This window comes from Phyllobates terribilis, unplaced genomic scaffold (genome assembly GCF_046119375.1).
Source record: "Phyllobates terribilis strain yellow unplaced genomic scaffold, ASM4611937v1 Scaffold_11__3_contigs__length_659146591, whole genome shotgun sequence".
Classification (NCBI taxonomy): domain Eukaryota; kingdom Metazoa; phylum Chordata; class Amphibia; order Anura; family Dendrobatidae; genus Phyllobates; species Phyllobates terribilis.
The window spans coordinates 533,247,919-533,265,391 of record NW_027362771.1 but is presented as its reverse complement, the minus strand read 5'-3'; positions in this window follow the sequence as shown (position 1 = coordinate 533,265,391).

Sequence of the window (17,473 nt, the reverse complement as noted above, 5' to 3'; positions counted from 1 at the left end):
CCTGTTCCTTGCTTCCTTTCTTACTGTCCTTTCTGTTCATTCTCCTTTCTCTCTCTCTCAGGCTCCAGCCTCCTGACAAGGCCTGCCTGCGGAGCAGAGCCCATGCAGGGGCTCTGCTTCCTGTCTTCTCCTCTCACTCTTGACTTCTTCTCTGCACTGCACTGAACACTGTTCTAAGATGGTGCCCACCTTTTATACCTCCTTCTGACACCCGAGCCCAGGTGACCAGCACCCAATGGGCTCCTACCTGTGCCCAGAGTCCCACCCCTATCTGCTCCTACACCACTGGGTTTTCCTCCCCCTCCCCACTCCAGCCAGGAACAGATGCTGTCGTGCCTGCACTTCTGTCTAGTGGGAGCACCGTTGAGCTGTCCCTCGGAAATGGGGTGTGTGTGGTGCATGCAGCTTACTGAGTCCTAGTCCACACTCCATCCTTACCCAGGAGTGGAATACCACACCTCTGGTTCGAGGTGCAATACCCCTGTAGCAGCCGAGCCCTCGGGGTGCTACATATCCACCAGGTGTGAATAACTGAGTGCTGTTAATTCTTCTCAGCCTTTTTCCATTATCTCTTCTGAAAATAAAGTGTCTTTGTGCATAAAAATAACTATTCCAAGGTGATATGCAATTTTGAACTTCTTATGAAGACCCCAGCGACCCCAAATTAACCACTTCAACCGATGCCTATGGGGATGGCCCTATTAACAGGATCTATCACCTTTTTCAAAGGAGAGATGATAAATGTATTATCACTAGGAGTCTGGCTGCAGAGAATCCCCTCTCGATTATTAGAATGTGGCCTGAAGTTTCCAGTGTGAATGGGTCATTAATGAGCATATGCGACCACCACTTCTATAGATAAGAATGGAGCAGTGGTCGCACACACTCGCTACTACTCCATTGACACAGGTGACTTTGGGAATCCTGTGCACACGAAGGATGGTGGTCCTAGTGGTTGTGTAAGGTGCCCGAGAGAGATAGTCGTGAGCGAGCTGCTGCTTCTGCTCACTCTGGCAACCTACAGACAAAACGTGTCCCCGTCCCCGTGTGCTGCTGTGTGTGGGGTGCATCACACTTACTTTTGGCCCGCAGGCCACCATTGGCTCCAGGCTCTCCTCTTCCAGAACTTTTGCAGCAAACAATCCAGGGCACATGGAAGCCATAAAAACAATCAAACTTTTACTGGGCAGCTTGCTGTCTTTACAATCAGGCATACGGGATAGGGCCCAATGGGTTACAGTCTTTCCCACAGGTACCAGACTTAACTTCAGCCCTGGTTCTCGGTATGGGTAGAGCATCCCTCTTGCTAACTTCCCTAGAACTAGGAATTCTTCCCCACTGTTTCGAATCAGGTGGTGTAACCACTGTGCCGTGATCCGAGGAGAGCCCAGAGAGGCGTAACTAGGTACCTAACCAGGACTGACCTTGGTTGAACGACGGCTGACGACACCCCGATCCGAGGAGGGACGAGGGACGCGGAACCAGGTGCTATGCCGGGACTGAACTCGGGTGGATGGCAACTGACCCCCAAGGGACAGGAGGCAGGAGCGGCCGAGAATGGTAGACTGGCACGACACAGGCAGGCTGATACTGGTGGGCATGACAGATAGAAAGGCAGACCCAGCTGACAGACAGGCAGGCACGGCTGAAGAACAGGCAGACACGGCTGACGGACAAGCAGGCACGGCTAATTTACAGGCTGGTATACAGGATACAAGCACTGGGACCTGAGAACTAGCAAGTGTGTTTTTTACAAAACATACTAACAACATTGCTCAGGCACCTCCATATTGGAGGAGGTGCCTTAAATAGAAGGTGTCACCCAGCTATTGCCTGGGGACACCTTAGGACGGCGCGCGCGTCCCCTCTAAGTAGGAGGGAGCGCGTACGCACCCTAAATGTAGTGACTGGGGATCTGCGTGGGGTGCATGCACCCTGGGCAGCAGCAGACACCCGAGGAAGGAGGAAGTGTGGACGGGACCGTGGCGGTGAGCAGACTGGCGTCACTGCCGGGGAAGAGGGAGAGCGTGCAGGCCACCTGGATTCCATCACCCTCTGTCTCTGAGAGTTTGAGTCCATCTTTCCCTGCAGCTTCGCAGGCGGAGTTCGTCCAGAGGCCCCGACGTCCATCTCGAGGTTCCTAGGCTGACAGACGGATTCACACGGAAGGATACTATGGCAATTCACTGTCCCGAACACAGACTCACGTTGTCCCTAGCAGTCTATTGCCTTAAGACCGCTGCTGTCACTTCTCCTTACTTCTCCTAACTGAACTGACACTTCCTGAACTTGGCACTAACTCTCAGTTCCCCCTCCCCAATCTGGGCCGGCTGTTATAGTTAACCTTGTCTAGGCTAAACTGCAGCCCCAGAGAGTTTTTCTTTCAAAAACACACATCAATATAAAATGCATTTAACCCCTTGGAATGTCATAGGATAGAACATCACCTCCACCACTCCTACAGTTGGACCCCTAGTGATAATAACTTTCATATAGATAGTGATATTTTGTTTACAGGAAACCCTTCATTTGTGCTTTTCCAATACAATGGTCTTTGCAGATGTATCACCTCTCAGTATTCTTCTCAGTATTTGTTGATATTATGGTAGTAATATCACACCCATATATACACATTCACACACACAAATACAAACACAGAAATATACAAAGACATATTGTACATCTGTACTGATCAGCCACAAGCTTCAAATGACTGATAAGCGAATTAGCTCATTACAATGGCACCTGAACCTGACAAGGGAGGGATATATTATTATATAAAGAATTATATATAGTATATTATTGTATTATATAGTATTGTGTATGCCACTCTTATTAATCAGGACCACTCGGGTGAGATGTGCCTAATTTATTATGAGGCGCATTCTGCTGAATGAATTAGACTCATCTTAAAACTGTCATGCACCTCCACCAGAAATGTTACTCCAGTAAGGGACTAGAGTACATTTCTGCTGATATGTACACCACCTTGAATTAGATGGGCGGGCTTAACTCCATATTGTCCCGCCCTTGCATCACCCATTTTGGCAATGCTGGCTGTGGCTGGCATAAAAATGGCAAAAGTTGTTAAATTGTTGCACAACTTTATGTTTCGCAAACATTTTGCAACATTTGAAGGTGTTTTACACCAGAAAACTGGTGAAAACACCCTCATGAATAGGGGGCCTCAGTTTTTAAAGTTGAAGTGTCAAAAGTGGGGAGAAAAGTGTAAGCATAAGGATCTGAGCAACTGTAAAAAGGGTCAAGTCTTGATGGCTAGAAAAAGGGATCTCCAAAATGGCAAATGTAATGGATTGTTCCTGGCATACAGTGGTTAGTACCTACGAAAAGAGCTCCAGGAGTGGATAACTAGTGATGTGGAAACAAAGTTCATGGGCACCCAAGGCTCACTGATGAGCTTGCGGAGTTAACACTAAGTCATGGATATAGCTAAACATGGGGGCTTTTGCCCAAGTGCAGCCAGAAGGGAATGTCATTGGGCCGCCTGACACGTAGGCCCGAGGTGTTTCCCAGATGGCTGTATTTTGCGACACCCCAGTGTGAGATTCGGCTGTTGTCAAATTGACAGCCAACTCAGGGAAGGTGTAATACACGGTTTCCTGAATTCAATTGTACTCGCGTTTTTTAGGCACGAGTACAATTGAAGCCCTGACAGCTGGCTCTTCAGAGTGAGGGCATCAGCAGCGTGATCATGTTATCTCCCTGTGTCACAGAGATGGTGAATGTCAGTACAGTAAGTGCTCCCATGGAGCTAAAGAAACCAGTGTTTTATTGTTATGGGGAATCTTGTAAGGGGACAGTATTGGGAGAGGAGTTTGAGGAGACAGGTTGGGGAGGGGGAAATTTGTCGGGAGACAGTATGAGGAGGGTGGATGTGTAAGGAGACAGTATAGAGTGGGTGGAGATATTGTGTGAGTGGGCAGTAGGTGGAGGGAAGGAGGAAATGTGTGAAGAGACAGTATGGAGAGGGGGAGAATGTGTGAGGAGACAGTATAGGGAGAGTGGGGGTTAATGTGTGAGGGGACAGTAGAGGGAGGGAAGGGGAAAATGTGTAAGAAGACAGTATGGGGAGTGAGTGGAGAAATGTGTGAGAAGACAGTATGAGGAGGGTGAGGTGAATTTATGAAGGGACAGTATGGGGGAGAAATGTGTGATGGGATAGTATGGGGGGGAGTGGGGGGGGGGCACAATATAGAAACTGGGTAGTATGGGGGCAGTATAGAGACGGTGAAGCATAGGGGAACAGTGTGATGGAACAGTATGGAGGATACAGTTTGAACAGGGGGAGTGTGAGGAGGGGGCACAGTATGAAGACTGGGCAGTATAGAGGGGGGGACAGTGTGAAGAGTCCACCCAGTATGGAAAGAAGAGTGCAGTGTGGAGGGAATTTAACATAAGAGGGACAGTCTGGGAGTCATATTTTATGCAGGGAGCACAGTGAGGTGCAATCATTTATTCAAGGGGACAGCATAGAGCAGATATTTTTATTCAGGAGCATTATAATCACGCTGTTATTTTTAAGGGCACAATGATGGGCTGTGCTGTAGAAGAACAGAGAAGAAAGAAGTCTGCAGAGATGAGTTGTGGATGTGAAAAGTCATCATGGTGTATGGACAAGATGGAGAATAAAATATAGAGAACAACTCCAATCAGACAATATGTCACCTATAAGGTACCTGGATGTAAATGTTTATTAGTGATACTGCCTGCATCTAATCAGTACTGTGGTTCCTGTGTGGTCCACAGTTTGATGATGGCTGGTAGCAACAACTCCCAAAATCTCCTTTCTATTGTTAAGGACATACCGAGAATTGTAGGTTCACACGAAACAATTGTATATTGGTCTGACCAGACATTAAAATGAATCTCTGTACTAAACTTGGTTCTGTATTAATGTATTAATGGTGGTTCGGGTGCGGTTTTCCTATACTGAAGGTGGTTCTGGTGATGCATTCCTATACTAATGGTAGTTCTGGTGATGTATTCATGTACTAAGTTTGGTTCTGGTGCTGTATTCATGTATTAATGGTGGTTCTGGTGATGTATTCCTGTACTGATGGTAGTTATGGTGATGCTGTATTGCTGTACTGATGGTGGTTTTGGTGATGTATTCCTGTACTGGTAGTGGTTCTGGTGATGAATTCCTATACTGAAGGTGGTTCTGGTGATGTATTCCTATACTGATGGTAGTTTTGGTGATGTATTCATGTACTAAGTTTGGTTCTGGTGATGTATTTCTTTACTGATGGTGGTTTTGGTGATGTATTCCTGTACTGGTGGGGGTTCTGAACCTGTACACATGTAACAATCCCTAACTTTTCATATTACATAATACATGGCCATGTCATTAAAGTATTGTGACATCTGACAAGTTAAGGGTAACTAAATTTATATTTATGTTAGGGGCATTAAAGGTGTTTTCCAGATTTGTGATGAAAGTCTGCAGTCACTCTGTGTGACTGCAGACTTCTGAATCCTCACAGCACGGGCACAGGAATATCCATTGCCAGTGGCGAGAGGGGAAAGTGACCTGACCACAAATATGCGATTTGCATACATGCGGGCATGTGCCGACTAAATGTGCGCTGCCTTGCTCAATTCACTTTTATAGTGCGAAGCTATGCATGTCTTGTCGGCAGGGCCGGCTCCAAAGTCTCAGTGAGCCCCTTTAACACATACCACGATTCATGATGCACAGATACCGCAGAGAAATATATATATAGTACAATGCTGAAGATTTCACTTCTTACATTACATGAGCGATATCTATTGTAAATTCCACAATAGCTCAGAAACCGGCGAATCGCTCCACACAGTATACTGGCCCCCATAAAATGCTCCATACAGAGTACTGGCCCCCATAAAATGCTCCATACGGATTACTGGCCCCCATATAACGCTCCATACAGAATACTGGCCCCCATAAAACGCTCCGTACAGGATACTGGCCCCCATATAACGCTCCGTACAGGATATTGGTCCCCTTATAATGCTCCATACAGGATACTGGCCCCCATATAATGCTCCATGAAGGCTGTTCCCCCCACATAATGCCCTATGCAGGCTGTTCCACCCTTATAATGCCCCATGCGGGCTGTTCCTCCCCTTATAATGCCCCATGCAGGATGTCACCCACCATATAATGCCCAATGCAGGATGTCACCCCCCATGTAATGCCCCATGCAGGATGTCAACCCCCATATAATGCCCCATGCAGGATATCACTCCCCCCCCATATAATGCCCCATGCAGGATGTCCCTTCCCCGCCATATAATGCCCCATGCAGGATGTCACTCCTCATATAATGCCCCATGCAGGATGTAACTTCTCCCCCCCATATAATGCCCCATGCAGGATGTCCCTCCCCCCCATATAATGCCCCAAGCAGGATGTCCCTTCCCCCCATATAATGCCCCATGCAGGATGTTCCTTCCCCCCCATATAATGCCCCATGCAGGATGCCCCTTTCCCCCAATATAATGCCCCATGCAGGATGTCCCTTTCCTCCCATATAATGCCCCATGGAGGATGTCACCTCTCGCCCCCCATATAATGCCCCATGCAGGATATCACCCCCCTCTCTTTAAAATGCCCCATGCAGGATGTCACCCCCCCTCTTTATAATGCCCCATGCAGGATGTCACGCCTCCATATAATGCCCCATGCAGGATGTCACCCCCATATAATGCCCCATGCAGAATGTCACCCCCCCCCATATAATTCCCCATGCCTCCATACATTAAAAAAAAAAAATACTCACCTCACTCCTCCTCGCCTGCTGCCGCTGCTCAGGTCCAGACTCCAGTGTCGCCGGCGTCTTCCCGCTCTGCGCTGCCTGTGATGGCTCAGGGAAGGGCGCGGTGGAAAGACGTCACCGCACCCTCTGACCTGAGACATCACAGGGAGCGCACAGCAGGAAGACAGCGGATCTGCGGAAGCACGGGGAGAGGTAAGTATCTGGCTGCCGGGGCCCTGTGCAAGCGGGGGTTAGGGCAGGCGCTGGCTCCGCTCTCCTCCGCCCATAACCCGGCTGGGTGCCCGACCGCGAGTTGGTCACCCCGCCTGCTCAGGGCCCCGACACTTGCCCGGGTGTGCCGGGTGCTGACGCCGGCCCTGCTAGTCGGAATGTTTCTGGAAGTATGCAAATTACATACATGTTGTCACATAACCGCCCGCTCTTGCCGCTAACGTGGGAGAATCCTGACAGCGTGCAGTGTGCGCAATGACAGGATTCAGATGCCGGCAGTCACATAGAGCAATTGCAGACTTCCATCACAAATCTGGACAACCCATTTAATTATAAAGCTCAGCACTGTAACATGCCCAATCCTAACAGCGTGTAATATACTCACTGTCAGGATTTGGTTCTGCTTGCTAGATCCAGTGGTGTTCTCATGACGACTCATACGATTTTCATATTTAGGGTCATGTGCTGATTAGCTTCTCTTACTGATTCTCTTAATGAGGCAGGGGCTATAGTAATTCACTGAACATTGAGAAAATTAAAAAGAGTAACACATCAGTACACGACTGTAATCTATGCAATCGCAAATGAGTGGTCACATGACGACTACTCAAACTGCTTAAGCTGTGTATAGGAGTTGGGCGCCAAACTGAACTTTTGCCCCAGGTGCCATTATACCCACATCCACCTCTGGCTAAAGGGGCATGTGACCTGGGTCCTAAGTTCCAGAGAGGCTCTAATGAACCAGAGTATCCATGCTAACCTCTTTCCACAGCTGAACGTGCCTACAGTGGGCATGTGAGCATCCATAGACACCCCACCTCACAGCTTACAGTCTGACTTAAAGGGTATCTGTCACCAGGTTTTTGCTACCTAATCTGAAATCAGCATAATGTAGGGGCAGAGACATTGATTACAGAGATGTGTCATTGACTGGGCTGCTTGCTGTAGTTTTGATAAAATCACTACTTTATCAGCAGGAGATTATCACTAGTAAACCTGCTGCCATGTAGTCCTTCATATTCATGAGCTCTGTATAACCCCGCCCCCAACACTGATTGGCAGATTTCTGTTTATGCACAGTGTACACAAAAAGCAGCCAATCAGTGGTGGGGGCGGAGTTATACAGAGCTCAGCATTCAGAGAACTGTAAGGCTATGTTCACATACGTTGTGTTTTGCTGCGTATTTTGCAGCAGATTTTTATGCAAATTTGCAGCTGTGTCTAGCAGTACCAGCAAAGTCTATGAGAAACCAGAATTCTCTGTTCACACAAGTTGCTTTTTGTTTGCTGCATATTTTCTGCCTTGCTTGTGTTTTTGGATAATAGAGCATGTCACTTCTTTCAGCGTTTTTTTGCTGAAAAATCGCATCAAAAAACGCAGCTAAATTTTTTCAACGTTTTTTCAGTGTTTTTTTCCGCGTTTTTGATAGCAAAATATGGGTTCTATTTTGTGATTAACCATCTTGTCTTGGTCGCTGAGATGGTTGTTTGTATTGGGAAAATTTAATTAAATTAGTGATGTGTCCAGTGTAAACATTAGCTGACCTACCTGTGAGATTGAACAATACCTGTGGCCCAGCGAGGTGTGAAATTGAACAATGTCTGAGCAACTAAATGGCAGACCCCATAGTGTAAAAGCAAATAGTGTCATACAAACTCAATGCATTGCCAGTGTCTAAACTATTCCTGAACAATTCACCTCCCCCACTATGCCAAAAACAGAATGAGATTTTTTTTTCCACAGAACTTTATGTACATGCATGAATAGAGACACAAGGCCAGTGAAAAAAATGCAGGAAAACCTGCATTTTTGACGCAGCTGTTTGCTTGCAAGAGAAAAGTTGTCAGCAGATTTGCAGCAAATTTAGCTGCAGAAAAAAAGACGTGTGTGAACATAGCCTTAGATCTACAGCAGATAAAACAGGAATTTTTTCAAAACTGCAGCAAGCAACCCAGTACATGGCTGGAATCAATGTCTCTGCCCCCTACATTATGCTGCTCTCATATAGGGTATCAAAAACCTTGTGACAGATTCCCTTTAACGAAAAATTATGGAAGCAATAAATGGGAAAAAAAATAGTAAAATGATGTATACTCAATGACTCTTAGCTCTGTGGTTCCATTACATGCGTCCCCAGGTGTCTGGAGAGACAGGAGATAATGAAGCCCAACCATTTTGTTAGCAATTACACCACCAATAACGTCTGAAATTATGTGATCAGCATTTGGCTTATTGTTCATTTATTCAGATTATTCACTTACCATCTTTTGAAGGATGTCATGTAATGAACACCTTTTTCACCAATGATGTGAAATTCATCTGAGATTGGAAGAAATTACATTGAGAGTGTTTTTTGTATGGTTCTAGATGTGTAGCAATGCTGAGTGTACACAGGATGGCGCTATATCAGCAGTAGCATATGGGTCCAGTAATGGGATGAGCTAAAGGGAGAATAAATATCAAATTTCTGAAATCACCGCTAAGTATACACGGTATTGGGGGATGTAGTCAGCTTATGGACTAGATACATGGATGTACATATAGGAAAGCACCATTTTTGACATTGGTTAAAGGGGTCATCAGTAGTGTTGAGCATTCCGATACTGAAATATCGGGTATCGGCCGATATTCGCGGTATCGGAATTCCGATACTTAATTCCGATACTATTGCAATATCGTATACCGGAATCGGAAGTTCCCATAATGCAATGAGACATTTTCATTTTATTCAGCCAATGAGGATCCTAAGAAGTGTGGGCACATCCTGTTAGGCATGTAGGCATCTTAACTAATGGCATGGCTGTGATTGGCTGCTGAAATGATGTCATGATGCACTATAAAAGCCACCGCCGCCATTTTGAGCTCACTCTGCTGTGAATTCAGTTAGGGATAGGACGCTGTTGTTCTGAGGGACAGTTTTAGCTACCTATTTGCTCTATACTGCTTTACCCAAGCTACTTTCTAAATCACTGTGCCTTGCAGTGCTAGTGCACAGTTCCCTGTGCTGTTCACCGCTATCTGCAAGGTCTGTGTGTGTGAGTGCAGCTCACCCTGTAGTGTGTGCTTCAGCCAAGTCTGGTTGTAGTGCACTCAGTGTGTGTCACTGCCTCATACATTGTCCTTTTTTGCCAATTCATAATTTTTCCTGATATCTCCTATTAGTGTGGTGGTTCCATCTGTATTCAGCTAAATTGGTTCCAAACACACTATATAGGAGTAGATAGAGAAATTTTTTTCCGTCTTGCAGCACTAGTGCACAGTGCTCTGCATCTGTACTGTTCACCGCTGTCTGCAAGGTCTGGTGTGTGAGTGCAGCTCACCCTGTAGTGTGTGCTTCAACCCCGTCTGGTTGTAGTGCACTCAGTGTGTGTCACTGCCTCATACATTGTCCTTTATTGCCAATTCATAATTTTTCCTGATATCTCCTATTAGTGTGGTGGTTCCATCCATATTCAGCTAAATTGATTCCAAACACACTATATAGGAGTAGATAGAGGAGCCTTTCTGCAGCATTGGGCCCTGCAGCCCCAGCCAGATTAGTATTAGCCTATTTTTTGCAGCCTCATCTATTGCATTGTAGGTTACCTTCCTACATTGTAATAGCTACAAAAAGTTTGTGATACTATCGTTATTACATCTTTAGGCACATCCAGTGTCTTTTTGTGACAAAAAAAACCTAAATAAAGTTCACCAAACACTCCACTTTACAGTTGTGTAGGCCACATTAGCTCATATTAAAGTCTAGTCCACACTTTATAAAATTAGTGTTTCTTATACCTGTTAGCAGCTGTTCAGGAATAAGCACACTAAGCCCTTAGTACTTTTCTGCCTATCTTTATCAGTCTACCAAGATGAAGAAGGCAGGGAGTAAGGCATGTGGTCGTGGTCGTGGGCGTGGAGTTTCTGCAGGGAGAGGACGTGAGGATTCTGTGCCTGCAGGGAGAGGACGTGGGGATTCTGTGCCTGCTGCGGGCACCAGTGACTCAGCATCCCCCAGTTTTACCAGGGAACAGTCCTTTATGCGCAGCTTTGTAGGAGCTAGCCGTACCCCACTGCTGCGCGAGGACCAAATTGAAGCCGTTGTCGGATGGATGGCAGCTAACGCATCGACTTCAATTAGTTCCAGATCCTCTCAGGTCCTGAGCACTGAAGAGCACCCATCTGTCTCTTCACCACCTGCCAAATTGCCCAGGCAGTCAGAGAGCCCTGGACAGGAGCCATCTCTACTTCTGTTCTCTGAATCTCTTGGCTTGGAAAGAGGGGGCCAGCCAAGCAGAATTCGAGAATTTGAAGAAGAGGTAGTATGCAGTGATGCGCAACCGTTTTGTCTCTCTGAATCTGAAGAGGCGGGTGGGCCAGTGCCTATGGTCAGCAGCACACCTCAGTACGCATCTGATGATGAGACTCAGGTGCCACTTTCTGGTGCGTACTGTGCTGTCGAGACTACCCAGGAGAAGCAGTTGTTTGAAGAGGGTGGTGTAGATGATGAGGTCCTTGACCCATCATGGCGTGAGGGACAGGAAGGTGGTGGGAGCAGCTCTGAGGAAGAGATTCCCCGAACGGCCCAAAAAGGAGGGAGAGGGAGGGGGCAGACTTGGTTGCCTGTAGCCTCCACTTCGGCACCCATTAGGAGCATGGCTCTTCCAAAATCCAAAGCGGGCGCTCCCAAGACTTGCAGTGCCTGGTCCTTTTTTGACACAGTTGCAGATGACATTTGCTTTGTCAAATGCAAGCTGTGTAATCAGAAGGTGAAAAGAGGGAAAAGTGTCAGCAACCTCAATACCACAAATATGTGGAAACATGTGCGGACCAAGCACGTGGTGGAGTTACACAAACACACTGAAGACCTAGGCCAACCTACAGCGCCACCTACCACCTCTTCAGCTCGTGTTGTAGCCTCTTCCTCCAGCTCACACACAGCTGGTTCGGCTTCCTCACAGGATCGCCATGGAAGAATCTCTGGCACTGTTGTACAGAGACACAGTGTAATTCCACCCACAGCACCACTTTCCCAGTCATCCTCACACTCCCAGGCCAGTCTACAGCCATCGTTAGCACAGGCATGGGAGAAAAGGCGCCCATACTCGGCAAACCACCCCCGAGCACAGGCTCTGAATGCTGGCATTGCTAAACTACTGGCCCTTGAAATGCTATCATTCAGGCTGGTGGAGACTGACACATTCCGTAACTTTATGGCATTGGCAGTCCCACAATACAACGTGCCCAGCCGCTTTTATTTCAGCAGGCAAGCCGTCCCTGCCCTGCAACATCATGTGGAGGGAAAAATTAAACATGCGCTACAAAACGCCGTCAGTAGCAAGGTCCACCTGACCACTGATGCGTGGACCAGTAAGCATGGACAGGGACGATACCTTTCCCTCACTGCCCATTGGGTAAATGTTGTGGAGCCGGGTACAGATCTTGAGAGTGGCGCTGTACGTGTTCTGCCAACTCCAAGGATTGCAGGAATCCAGTCTGTACACATTGACTCCTCCTCATACTCCAGTTCCTCTGAATCAGCGCTGCAGGAGCCGTCACGGTCTACCTCCACATCGACCCGTGAACGGTTACCTGTTATGATGACCGATATGAGCACAGCCGTGGCCAAACGTCAACAGGCCGTATTAAAATTAATTTCTTTGGGGAATCGAAGCCACACAGCGCAGGAGCTCTGGAATGCCATCAAGCAGCAGAGTGACGTGTGGTTTGTGCCAGCGAATCTCCAGCCAGGCATGGTAGTGTGTGACAATGGCCGAAATCTGGTGGCAGCTCTGGGCCTAGGCAACCTCACTCACATCCCATGTCTGGCACATGTGCTCAACTTGGTCGTGCAGAGTTTTTTGAGGGACTATCCGGATCTTGATGCACTGCTTCACAAGGTCCGCATAGAGTGCGCTCACTTGCGGCGTTCCAGCAATGCAAGATCACGCATTGCAGCTCTGCAGCGCCGATTATGTCTTCCGGAACATCGCATCATATGTGACCTACCCACCAGGTGGAATTCAACGTTACATATGTTGGAGAGGTTGTGTGAGCAGCAGGCAGCAGTAATGGAGTACCAGCTGCAGCAGGCGCAAACAAGTCGCAGTGCGCGCCGTTCACACTTCACCACCACTGAGTGGGCCTCTATGAAGGACATTTGCCACGTTTTGCGTGCCTTCGATTATTCCACGCGGATGGCGAGTGCAGATGATGCACTAGTCAGCATGACTATCCCCCTTATCTGCCTGCTTGAAAAAACACTGCAAGCACTAAGGGACGAGGTTTTGGAAGAGGTGGAGGATGAGGAGTCACAAATGCCATCTGCTTCTCTACAGTCTGCGCAACGTGGTTCCTCACAAAGGCCTAGGCAGGGGACACTTTGTGAGGAGGATGAGGAGGAGTCAATGGATGAGGAAGACATCTGTCCAGAGGAGGGAGGTACACAATGCTCTAGTAGTCAGTATCTAGAGCGAGGGTGGGGTGATGCAGAGCAGGCAGAGATCACGCCTCAAGCAGGGGACAGCGTTTCTTGGCCAGTTGGCAGTCTGCAGCACATGGTTGATTTCATGCTGCAGTGCTTCAGAAACGACCGCCGCATCGCCCACATTCTCAACACGGCTGATTATTGGGTGTCCACCCTCCTAGATCCTCGCTACCGGGACAACTTACAAAGCCTCATAACACCATTGAACCGGGAGCGTAAAATGCGGGAGTACCAAGACGCACTGGTGCATTCCATCATGTTCTCCATTCCAACCGAGAGCAGTGCTGCTAGTGCTTTACAAAGCAGCTCAGTGCGTCGAGGCAGTGGAGGAAGCTCTGCACAAAGAGGGAGCAGAAGCAGCGCCTCAGCACAAGGCAAGACCAGTATGGCCGAAATGTGGCAAAGTTTTGTGTCCCCGCCGCCACAAATGTCTACACCATCACAGACAGCTCCAGTCAGCAGGAGGCAACGTTTCCGTCAGATGGTGACAGACTACATGTCTTGCCCTCTTAGTGTACTCCCAGACGGCTCTTCTCCCTTCAAGTTTTGGGTCTGTAAGCTGGATACATGGCCAGAGCTTAGTCAGTATGCACTGGAGGTGCTAGCTTGCCCTGCTGCTAGTGTATTATCGGAACGCGTCTTTAGTGCCGCAGGTGGTGTACTAACAGACCGTCGCATGCGACTATCCTCCGATAACGTTGACCGGCTTACTTTTCTCAAAATGAACAAGGCCTGGATCTCTCATGAATTTGCCAGTCCTCTTCCAGAATAAATAATTGGTTGGCAACAGTATCCAGGTCTCCTGTTCTGTTCATGTTTCTACCACCTGAACTGTAATCCCTGAGCTCCAACACCGCCAGTTGGCGCTCGGAAGTGCCGTCTGCACAGTCAACACTTGCTGCCGTGTTATTGGGGTTCAGTAACGTCAGCTGTTCTCCTGCTGTGCGGACGGCAATTTCTCCTGATTTGTCCACATCCACTGTACTACACATTTTAAAGTTGCTCCAATTACTCCTCTGGCTCCTCTGTTTTCATTCTTATCCCTGGGCTCCAGCACCGCCAGTTGGCGCTCGGAAGTGCTGTCTGCACAGTCAACACTTGCTACCATGTTATTGGGGTTCAGTAACGTCAGCTGTTCCCCTGCTGTGCGGACGGCAATTTCTCCTGCTCTGTCCACATTCTCACTACTACAGATTTTAAAGTTGCTCCAATTACACCTCTGGCTCCTCTGTTTTCAGTATTATCCCTGAGCTCCAACACCGCCAGTTGGCGCACGGAAGTGCCGTCTGCACAGTCAACACTTGCTGCCGTGTTATTGGGGTTCAGTAACGTCAGCTGTTCTCCTGCTGTGCGGACGGCAATTTCTCCTGCTTTGTCCAAATCCACTGTACTACACATTTTAAAGTTGCTCGAATTACACCTCTGGCTCCTCTGTTTTCATTCTTATCCCTGGGCTCCAGCACCGCCAGTTGGCGCTCGGAAGTGCCGTCTGCACAGTCAACACTTGCTGCCGTGTTATTGGGGTTCAGTAACGTCAGCTGTTCCCCTGCTGTGCGGACGGCAATTTCTCCTGCTCTGTCCACATTCTCACTACTACAGATTTGAAAGTTTCTCCAATTACACCTCTGGCTCCTCTGTTTTCAGTATTATCCCTGAGCTACAACACCGCCAGTTGGCGCTCGGAAGTGCCGTCTGCACAGTCAACACTTGCTGCCGTGTTATTGGGGTTCAGTAACGTCAGCTGTTCCCCTGCTGTGCGGACGGCAATTTCTCCTGCTTTGTCCACATCCACTGTACTACACATTTTAAAGTTGCTCGAATTACACCTCTGGCTCCTCTGTTTTCATTCTTATCCCTGGGCTCCAGCACCGCCAGTTGGCGCTCGGAAGTGCCGTCTGCACAGTCAACACTTGCTACCATGTTATTGGGGTTCAGTAACGTCAGCTGTTCCCCTGCTGTGTTCACGGCAATTTCTCCTGCTCTGTCCATATTCACTGTGCTACTTATTTAAAACTTGCTCCAATTACACCTCTGGCTCCTCCGTTTTTAGTATTTACCCTGGGCTCCAACACCGCCAGTTGGCGCTCGGAAGTGCTGTCTGCACAGTCAACACTTGCTGCCGTGTTATTGGGGTTCAGTAACGTCAGCTGTTCCCCTGCTGTGCGGACGGCAATTTCTCCTGCTCTGTCCACATTCTCACTACTACAGATTTTAAAGTTGCTCCAATTACACCTCTGGCTCCTCTGTTTTCATTCTTATCCCTGGGCTCCAGCACCGCCAGTTGGCGCTCGGAAGTGCTGTCTGCACAGTCAACACTTGCTACCATGTTATTGGGGTTCAGTAACGTCAGCTGTTCCCCTGCTGTGCGGACGGCAATTTCTCCTGCTCTGTCCACATTCTCACTACTACAGATTTTAAAGTTGCTCCAATTACACCTCTGGCTCCTCTGTTTTCATTCTTATCCCTGGGCTCCAGCACTGCCAGTTGGCGCTCGGAAGTGCCGTCTGCACAGTCAACACTTGCTGCCGTGTTATTGGGGTTCAGTAACGTCAGCTGTTCTCCTGCTGTGCGGACGGCAATTTCTCCTGATTTGTCCACATCCACTGTACTACACATTTTAAAGTTGCTCCAATTACTCCTCTGGCTCCTCTGTTTTCATTCTTATCCCTGGGCTCCAACACCGCCAGTTGGCGCTCGGAAGTGCTGTCTGCACAGTCAACACTTGCTGCCGTGTTATTGGGGTTCAGTAACGTCAGCTGTTCCCCTGCTGTGCGGACGGCAATTTCTCCTGCTCTGTCCACATTCTCACTACTACAGATTTTAAAGTTGCTCGAATTACACCTCTGGCTCCTCTGTTTTCATTCTTATCCCTGGGCTCCAGCACCGCCAGTTGGCGCTCGGAAGTGCTGTCTGCACAGTCAACACTTGCTACCATGTTATTGGGGTTCAGTAACGTCAGCTGTTCCCCTGCTGTGCGGACGGCAATTTCTCCTGCTCTGTCCACATTCTCACTACTACAGATTTTAAAGTTGCTCCAATTACACCTCTGGCTCCTCTGTTTTCATTCTTATCCCTGGGCTCCAGCACCGCCAGTTGGCGCTCGGAAGTGCCGTCTGCACAGTCAACACTTGCTACCATGTTATTGGGGTTCAGTAACGTCAGCTGTTCCCCTGCTGTGCGGACGGCAATTTCTCCTGCTCTGTCCACATTCTCACTACTACAGATTTTAAAGTTGCTCGAATTACACCTCTGGCTCCTCTGTTTTCATTCTTATCCCTGGGCTCCAGCACCGCCAGTTGGCGCTCGGAAGTGCTGTCTGCACAGTCAACACTTGCTACCATGTTATTGGGGTTCAGTAACGTCAGCTGTTCCCCTGCTGTGCGGACGGCAATTTCTCCTGCTCTGTCCACATTCTCACTACTACAGATTTTAAAGTTGCTCCAATTACACCTCTGGCTCCTCTGTTTTCATTCTTATCCCTGGGCTCCAGCACCGCCAGTTGGCGCTCGGAAGTGCCGTCTGCACAGTCAACACTTGCTGCGGTGTTATTGGGGTTCGGTAACGTCAGCTGTTCCCCTGCTGTGTTCACGGCAATTTCTCCTGCTCTGTCCATATTCACTGTGCTACTTATTTAAAACTTGCTCCAATTACACCTCTGGCTCCTCCGTTTTTAGTATTTACCCTGGGCTCCAATACCGCTAGTTGCTGCTCAGAAGTGCCGTCTGCACAGTCAACGCTTGCTCCAGTGTTATTGGGATTCAGTAACGTCAGCTGATCCCCAGCTGTGTGTCCGGCAAATTCTCCTGCTTTGTCCACATCCACTGTAGTACGGATTTAAAACCTCCTCCAAATACACCTCTGGCTCTTCTGTTTTTAGTATTTACCCTGGGCTCCAGCACCGCCAGCTGGTTCTCGGCAGTTCCATTGGCTCTTGTACCTTCTGCTACCCATCCGGGTTCCAGTACCGTCAGCTGGTTCTCGGCAGTGTCTTTGGCACGGGTACTCCCTCCTGCCCAG